The sequence below is a fragment of the Ammospiza nelsoni genome, chromosome 2 (assembly GCF_027579445.1).
Source record: "Ammospiza nelsoni isolate bAmmNel1 chromosome 2, bAmmNel1.pri, whole genome shotgun sequence".
In the NCBI taxonomy this organism is placed as follows: Eukaryota; Metazoa; Chordata; class Aves; order Passeriformes; family Passerellidae; genus Ammospiza; species Ammospiza nelsoni.
In genome coordinates, this window is record NC_080634.1 from 80,959,626 (window position 1) to 80,969,110 (window position 9,485).

Sequence of the window (9,485 nt, forward strand, 5' to 3'; positions counted from 1 at the left end):
ACCCTCACACAGTTTTCCTCTAAGCTGCTGATGTGTCAACTGTAGATAAGAGACACTGCTATTTTTCTAGATATACAATAAACAATCTTACACACACATTTGTTTATCCATTGCATATGTGATTCACAGGTAAACTACAGCACACACATACGAGTGTAATCCACAGCAGTGTCACAGGTTTCATCAAAAACAACAATGTAAGCTAGTACACATTTCTTAGACTGCTAAGTGATTGTATCATGGTAGCTCAGAAAACATGCTACAAAAGCTGCATCTGCAGCAGCTTTGCCCACAAGACAGAAATAATGAGAGTTGGGATCCAACCAGAGCTGTCTAAGTAAACACTAAATTGTGTGTGCTGTTAGTACTGCAGAGTGTTCACACATCACAAAAGGAGAAGATTACTGGGGAGTTTATTCCCATTAAGAGACAAAAATCATCAAGCTTAAAAGAGACTGTTTCACTGTCACTGAAATTATTTCCTAACACTCTTCCCCAATTAAACTCCCAAAGGATCACTAGTACGTGAAGTGAAAACTCAGCTGATAATGTAGTTGTGTGCTGATGGTTTAATGGGCTGGCACAGAGAACCACAGAGGGGTAGGGCAGATGTCAAATAAATAATCCATCCCATAAAGAATCTCAAAAATAAGCCAAATAGATTAAGTTTTGACATATCTAACATCAAACCAAACTACCTGATGTGGCAGGAGGGACAGAAAGACAAATTATCCTAAAGGCAATGTCATCTGTTCCTTCCTTCTAGTATCATCTACCAGCTCTTGTGTCTGCTGCATCACCCTCCAGACTCTGCTCAAAATCTGGTTGCAGCAACACTGATGGTCAATCTCAAAATCTCCCCAAAAAAGTGCCCCTAAAACCAATCAAAATGTTTGACAAACCTAGAACTGAAAGGTCAATAATGGACTCGATAATTTTCTCAGTCTGTCATAAGACTGAGAACACAAAGTTATTATATCAAAAGAATACACTTAACAAAATTCAAAACTGAACTGGATCTGCATGTCAATGAATAAACACATCCTGCATTCACAATAAGACTGCTATGATAATAAACCTCTGCTAAAGACAGCTAAAATACAGAGCCTGATCTGAGTTTCCACCTAAACCAATACCAAAACAGAAGTTACAGGTTAAGACATACAGACTACAATATTACAAATTAAAGAGATTATTTTGTTATACAGAAATTATGAAGAAAATTTTTAAGTTCCTCCTGTACAAAATTAAAGATACTTGATGGCCTCCATTAATATAGTAAACTGTCACTAAGCATACTTAATTAAAAGATATAATAACTACTAGCAGTAAAAGAACAGACTAGATGAACAGATGGATCCAGATATATTTTGACCTAAATTTCTTGGTATTTTGACAAGATAAATAAAGGTAAATATAAACAAGAAGAGGAGGGAGAGGAATAACCAGCAGTCAGTATATCTCAGTAAGAAGTCTCATAGTAGAAAGATGGAAAAACCACTATCAAATCCTTTTCTTTCTCTGCTCATCTGCTTTTCTTCTCAAAGATGTTTTGTTTCTGTTAAGCAGGCTGAGGCTTCCTGTAACCACTTACATATTCACTTTACTGAGACATTAATTATGCCTGGAACCCAAATAATGAAGTAAGGCCCACTACCTTAGGACAGTTGAATCAAAAGAAAAAATTCATTAACCTGTAATATTATTTAAATCTCTTAAAGGCTGATTTTCTTTTATGCTCACTCTCTCTTGAATCTGACCCCTACCAGAGTTAATAGTTAAGAGAGCTGTTTCTATCTACAGAGTCCACAGAAGGCAGAGATTCTTCTTTCTGAGCCCTTCATATCACCTTCCCTTTGGGCACTCTCCCCAGCCAGACAGCTCCCAAGTACGTAACTTTGTGTTACTTATCATGTTTGAAATGAGCTTCAGAAAGCTTCAGTAAGATTTGGCCTGTGGCTGGATTCATATCCTGAAAGTTTTCATAGCAGGTATATTTGAACTACATCACAGCAAGGACTGCAGCCTTGGAGCAGGCTGGTGGTTTGATGTGTGAAATGTCTATGTGCATGGTAAGCATCCTGCTGGGATTTACTCCCTATGTAATTTTCAGCTAAGGCTAAATCAAGCCTGGGGCTCCACTCCATAAACTGTGTTGAAGCATTCCTCTCCATTCATATAGTTTCTCAGTTATTGGTACACTTTAGTAACACAGTGTAGGGTCAGTGCAATCTCATCAAAATTAAATTTAGTTGTTCTCCGATGCCTACATCCCATCCTAATACTTACCAAGCATGATCTCTGCACCTCACAAGCAGCACCAGATTTCTGAAGCACTGCTCCACAGTACATGAAGCCACACTCCATATGTGTGCTGTACTCCATCTCCTCTCAGTGAAAACGTTCTGGAACACTGAGCTCACACTCCTACTTATTCCACAGAAAATCTAAGTTTTGAAGGCTTCACTAAAAACTGCCTCAAAGAAGATCAACAGCAATTGATATACACTCAAACATATCTGGAAGATAACATTCATTCCAAGATTATGTTTTCTACACAGTAATTTTTAGTTATCTTTTCCCCTCCATTTTCTAGCCTCTGTAGGCTTATCCCTTCCTCTTCAGAGTTCTTATTTTGCCAGAAATAAGTTTGGGCTTAAGATGTTCTTCAAGCCACAGCTTCCCTTGAGCAGCACCTGTGCAGGTATGCAATCAGGGGAATAAAGAAATTAGTACCTATTATCCTCCTTCTATTCCTGTCAATAAATCCACAACCATCACATCTCAGCTGACAATCATGGCAAGTATATTTTTTTTCATCCCCACCAAACTACTATTGCTGAAAACTCTTTTCTTCAGTTGTCCTCAGTTCTTCTATTCACACATGCTGGTGAGTTTCTCTCTCAACTAGTCCTATCTTCTGATCTCTGAGATAAAAAATTGGAATCTACTAATTTTCTCTTAAATTTGTTACTATGGGTGCTTATGTTATTAAGTTCCTTCTCTAGACTCCTAACATTTCCCCTTTTTTTCCATGAGCTTTTCACAAAACCCATGAAGGAATTTCCAGTTTTCCTCAAGTTAAAACACTAACAAGAACCATTGTAGAATAATGTCCTTGCAGTCCAGGTGAGGTGGGTTGGCTAAATCCCCTCAATGACTACATATTCCAGCACTCATTCCAAATATTGTCATCGTACAATTTTTATTAAAAAGAGGAAAAGACATAAAAACAGAGGCCAAAAGAATGTCATCACAAAAGGGAGGCAAGAGTTAGGCAGGAGGACTAGGTCTACCTGTCATTCAGAACCACTGCAAACACCATTCCTTCAACAGAAAACCAGAACAAGACCCTTATTTCTCACTCACTACTTACAGTCTCACTTCCAAGACCATTTTTCTCAGCAATGTTTTGAAGAAAATTGGTTTGTTTCTATTTTTCTTCAAGCTTTCAGTACTATCGTATATGCAGACTGGGCCTCTCCTGATGGAAAATTATCTAACTTGTTACCTTTGATTTCTAGAGAAATCCACACATTGTGAGATCCAACCAAGAATAAAACTTTACAGAACTTGCAGTGCACAGAATCCACAGGCAATTAAAATGACATACTGATTTCAGTGGTAAAATTCAGTGTCCACACCTTAGCCTAGTTTAATGTGTAAATTAAACAACAAACACTTGGGCTCAATTAAATGGACTCAGAAAGAACACTATTAATAGCCTTCAATGAACCAGAGGGTAGCATTCACCTTGATTTCATTTCCTACAGTTCAGAATCTAGGCTGGTCACTCAGGCTTCACCATTTGGAGTAGAGAGATGTGAGGTGCATCTCTTGTCAACAACTACAAACGAAACTTAGCATTTCAAATGCAAGTCTGTTATCTTGGGAAGTAGACTAAGGGGGGCAGTGCTGAGGTACACACTCATGATTCTTATCAGTACCACGTGTCAGCAGAAACAATAAAACTTTAATTATTGAAAGTCCTGCACACAAACCAGCCTGCCCACCAGAAGGCAAAATGTACTAACTTGACATATTTCACAAGATGCACAGACAACATTTAGTACCTGAGATGCAAAGGTGGCAGCAGAGGTACAGGATGAAATCCAGGCTATCACAGAATGAGTCAAGTTGGAAGGGTGGGTTACAGGTCTCACCTCCCTGCTCAAGCAGGCTTATCCTAGGGCACTTTTACAGGATTACAACCAGATGGCTTTTGGGTATCCACAGTGAGGGAGACTCAACAACCTCTCTGGTCAATCTGTTCCAGTGCTTGGTCACCTGCACAGTAATGAAATTCATCCTTACGTTTAGGTGGAACTTCCTGTGCACCAGTCTCTGCCCATTGCTCAGCACCACTGAGCAGAACCTGGCTCCATCCTTTTGGCACTCTCCCTTCAATACTTACAGACACTGATGAGGTCCTCTCTTCTAGATGTCCCTTCTCCAGGCTAAACAGGCCCAGATACGGAGAGATACAAAAGAGAAACTATACAAGATTTGAGTCTAGATCAGGTGTAAAAGAGGTATTTTGGAGAAGAGAGAAGTGTTTTATACTAACATTCCAAAACACTACTGAAACTATGTATATTTTTTACCAGGAAGTAACATAATGCCAACAAACATTCCTAACACTTCTGGAATACCAAGTAAACAGCAAGACTTCTAGACACATGATGAGAAATGACTATCTGTATCTGCTTCCTCACTAAAAGGAGGGCTACAACCCTGACTGCTGCTGGAGCCAAGACTCAGCCAGAAGTGCAAAACAGCAGTCAAGATGATACTGTTTGGGATCGATGTTCCTTCTGATATTTCAATGTTTACCTTACATATCCTTGCCTTAGAACTCATGAATACACCTTGCTGAACAAAGCAAGCAGCCAAGGCAGCAAGCACCCTGCACTGTATTAATGGGAACACAACCAGCAGATTATGGGGAGTGACAATCTCCCTTTATCTGACACTCACTAGACCACACCTACAATACTGCACCCACTTTGGGGCCCAAAACAAGAAAAAATATGGACAAACTGCAGTGCATTCAGATAGTCATGGGCAAGAGTACTTGCCTTGTGAAAAGCAGCTCAGGAACAGCCTTTTCAACTTGAGAAGAGATGGCTTTCAACTGACCTAATAGCAGTCTTCCCATACCTGTGGTTATCCAGGAAACACAGCCAGGGTCCTTACAGCAGTGCAGGACAGAGTTGAAAAGCAGTAGGTATAAACCAAAATAAGAGAGGCACCAACTTGATGCAAGGAAAAGGGTTCTCATGATACAGACAAAAATTGAAGCAAGCTGCCCAGAGGTGTTGTGTAGTCTCTATCCCTATAGGTTTTTAAGACATGTTGGATAAAACAATGAGCAACCTGGTCTGGCCACACGAACAACCTTGCATTGAGTAAGGAGGCTGGATGAGTGACTCCCTATGTCCCTTCCAACCTGAATTTTGCTGTGATAAAAGTTGTGGGCTGCATCAGGCTACACAAAATGAGGGGAGAGAAAGAAGATACAGAGAGTTACAGTTACTCTGATATTATTTGATAGCACAATTTTTCAAATTGCAGCAGTATTCTAATACAGCTACTCTCACACAACTGAAGCTCGGCACAGGTGGGGTGATCTCCCTTGCACTTAGTAGGAACCCACAGCACTGGAAAAAAAGCAGTGCTTGAGGGAAAGGATGAGACAAAGCAATTCTACACAACCAATAACTTCTGTCAGAATGTCAGCAATACAATACTGGTAACTCTGGCTGTTAGTAAAGGTCATGAGCAATTACAGTCAAAACAGTGCAGAGAGAGGTGGTTATGTAGGTAATTTCAAAGGAAAAGAGGTGTCTTGTAAGACAGAGAAATCAGGAGTGACAGTGATATCGAATATGTTTTCTCAAGATGTTAAGAGCAAATAGCTGACACACTTACAGAAATCACAGTGGCCAAAAATCTTAATGTAAAGGCCATTCTTCAACAACACCATAATAGTAAATCAATAGGACACGATATTATCCTGCTACAGCCCATCCTTCTTTAACATTAATTGGAAGTGGAGAAAAGAGAGCTGTATCTGACATGGTCCATAAAATGTAATTAAACCTTTGCAGTGAAAAAGAGCAGAAAATTCTGGATAGCTATGGATTCTGGGTTAAGAACAGTGATTTACTACTGTCTGAACAGTTCAATTTCTAAAGAAAAAAGGTATTAAACATCCTCTTTGGAGAGACAGAATGAAAAGGGGTGTTCCATTTGCTAACTCAATGACACGAGTGGGTCCATCCATTTCCCCTGTCTCTTGGTCAATTATCTATGTAATACTTACCCTTTCTGTCAGAATACTGCAAAAAATCTATGGAAGATGAGAAAATAAAAGGTAGCATCAGTTCATATAGAAAATGTGTTCTATTATAGCACATGCTCTCTGCTTAAGCAATTCACGTCATTTAAAATGTCATTCAAGTTTCACATTAAATTCTACTTATATCAAAAGCGTTATGAAAATGATTTGACCAGGTTCGAGTTCAAAGAACTTTTAGAGTGTGAGAAACAAACAAGAAGACTTTAATAGGAATAGAAAAGTGCATTGCTCCAAAAATGAAATTACAAAAACTACAGTGAAACCCAGTGTCTTTTTTTTCTACCAACAGTATCTATTAATAGTATTCATTACAGAAAAATTAAATTACAGAAAAATAATTTGGCTAATCCATTAGAGAGCAAAAGCATACCAGAGCTAGCAGCAGAAGGCAAATGCCACAACGTACCCCTGGAATTTACTCTCTTATTTCACTCCATGACACCCCCATGACTATACCTTTGTGCCTGTACTTACACTTGCACATTCACAATGTAGACCTGGCAGTCACATAACCTCATTTCCCTGAAGTTCCCCAAGAACAAACACAGCCATATAAACAAGAGAAGCACAACTGGCAAAATCTGGGGTTACATGAGCAGTCAGATGAAAGTAATTTTCAAGAGGAAACTTCCTTTAAAACAGACAGTTGGGTTACTATTGGGAGTTACAAGAATGCAGAGACAGACCTGGAGGAATGTTGGCTGGATGGCACCTGTGAAGGTCACCCAGCCCAGCCTCCCACTCAGAGCAGGGCTAAAGCCAGTGCTAGATGACACTTTCCAAGGGAAGAGAATGAGCTCAGCAGAACAGTGGGTGGCAGAAACAGCAGGATATCTGCTGCAAACCAGGCCTTGCTTGTGCCCTCTACTCTCTGGAGGCACCTAGATTTCCATGTCAAACATCAGCCAAGGAATGCATGAACTGACATGGGAAACCTTTCTAAAGGATAAAAAGGAGACGCTGCAGTAGATAAAGCACTCCAAGCAATATTTCTATGCTGAATGATAGGAGAAAATGAGCAACAGAAAACTCTAATCACACATTTAAAGTCACCAAAAAGAAAAGCTGTAAGGAGTGGATGACATGACACATACCAACAACATGACACTCTTTCTTCCATGATGGAGCAAAGCTGTGTTCAGTATTCCAGTGGTCTCAAAACAAACTCATGGACAAGCTCAAAGAAACTTGCTTGCAAAGCTGATGGCAGAAAACCACACTAATTGGGAAAGTGAGGAGCAAACAGGCTGCAAGAACCCAAGGAAAATTAAGTGTGATCCACATATCAAGTAGTTACTATTTGTCAGCAGTCGGGTGCAGGTTCAAAAACATTAGCAATGCATGGAAAGGCCATTTTTTTGTTTTGTTTAACATTTAACCTCTTTGAAAATTCAGGTTTTGAGACAGAGAGTAAAAGAGACATCAGTTCTGTTTAGCATTTATTTAGTCATGGCAGGAGAAGGCTGTTCTACACTTAGGTAAGAGGACATATTAGTGTTCATATGACTTTGGCAGCTATGACAGAGTGAGGGCAGGAGATGAGTGCCACTTAAATATACTGTAGAGACAGTCTAAGTTTTTAAGACTTCTCTCAAGAGGAGGAGAGAAGAATGATGAAAATTTGCCCATGTTTTGTTCAGAGATGTGAAATTTAAGGCCTCTCTTAATGGCCTTTGTCACACAATGAACAACTTTGATTGCCAAGGAATTGCTTTTCCAGGTTGACCGCCCACTTAAGCTGGAGAGTATATAAAACAAGTTCATTCCTTACAGAGTTCTAAGGGAAACAACTTGGTCATGGAAATATTTACAGTTGTGCCACTGTATGTTTAGCTCTATAGAAGTTGCTACCTTGATATTTTCAAAGCATAGCAAAAATTACAGAAGCAGCAAATTAAAAAATACCTGAAGCAAAAAATGAGGAAGTTAATTGTCTGGAATTAACACAGATATAACTAAATGAACCTTAACCCAAACCCAAAAAGACTTTGTAACTCTATAATGGAAAAAGACACAGAACAGGTGGGGGAAGGAAAGTATAGCAAAATGAAGCCGAGGTGAATATATAAAAAAAATTTACTTCCTCCCCAACATTCTGGTCCAAGCAATGCAGGCAAAAAAATAAGTGTTCCGAAATGTTATCTTGTAAGGATATACAGTCATGTAATGGTTTGGGTTGGAAGGGGCCTCAAACCATCTAATTTCAAGCCCCACTGTGGGCAGGGGCACCTTCTGCTAAACTCTGCATCTGTGGTACCTGAACTCTTTCCTTTCTCTTTTCCCTCTAGTTTAGGTATTGGCTCCTCAAACACACATCACTAACCCACTACAAGGGCAAAGGCACGTTACTAAAAGGAGTATTTGGATCATAACGAACACTTCTGTTTGGAGAATGCCCCCGACCACCTCGGCCGGTCCAGCGCCTGGGACAGCTCTCCCTGCACCCAGCTGTGTCACCGACGGGCCGCCCTCGCACACCGAGGCGCTGCTGCTGTGCCCTTGTCCGGCCGGGAGCCCCGAGCCGCCCGCCGCGCCGGGCCGGGCCGGCTCCCACGTGGCTTTCGGAGCGCGGCCCGGGCCGCAGGGCGCTCCCGGCAGGGCTGTCCCCGGCAGGGCTTTCCCCACAGGGCGCTCCTCGGCAGGGCGCTCCCCGCAGTGCCGCCCCGCCGGGAGAGCCCCTGCCCGCCACCGGCCCTCCCGCAGCCCGTGCCGCCACCTCCGCTTCCCCGCGGCATCACGTGTGGCGAGGGCGGACCGGCCCCGGCCCAGCCGCCCCGCCCCGCTCTGCCCGCCGCTCCTCGGGACACTCACTCGCCAGCGCTGCCGCTGCTTCTACGGGTCCAGTCCCGCCTGCGGCCTCCGCGTTCTGCCCGTCCCGGGGCGCCTCTCCGGGGAATAGGCGACGGGGCGGAGCGGGGCGTGGGGCGGTGCCTGCTCACGCTCCCTCCTCTGCGGACGGGGCAGCGCGGAGAGCCCGGGCGCGGGGCCGGGGGTGAGCCGGGGTTGCTGGCCAGAGCCGCCGGCCGGAGCCGGCCCCGGCTGCCAGAGGCAGGGATCGTGCTTGGCGGGAGCGCGGCCAGGGCGGCCAGGCGGGCTCGGGGCCGCGAGAGCCGGACAGCCCGCG

General features: G+C 42.6%; 1 protein-coding gene across 3 annotated transcripts in view; it reads right to left on the reverse strand.

Annotated features, from left to right (window-relative positions):
- Positions 1 to 9,244, reverse strand: part of GGACT (gamma-glutamylamine cyclotransferase) — a 28,090-nt gene extending 18,846 nt beyond the window's left edge. Inside the window, exon 1 of one of the 3 annotated variants that reach the window (XM_059466068.1) lies at positions 9,173 to 9,244. The gene's annotated coding sequence lies outside the window, so the exon portion shown is untranslated. Of the gene's footprint in view, positions 1 to 6,325; positions 6,353 to 7,455; positions 7,581 to 9,172 lie in introns of those variants that run through there. The other 2 variants (XM_059466069.1, XM_059466070.1) reach the window with 2 other exon arrangements.
- Between the last annotated feature and the right edge of the window lie 241 nt (positions 9,245 to 9,485).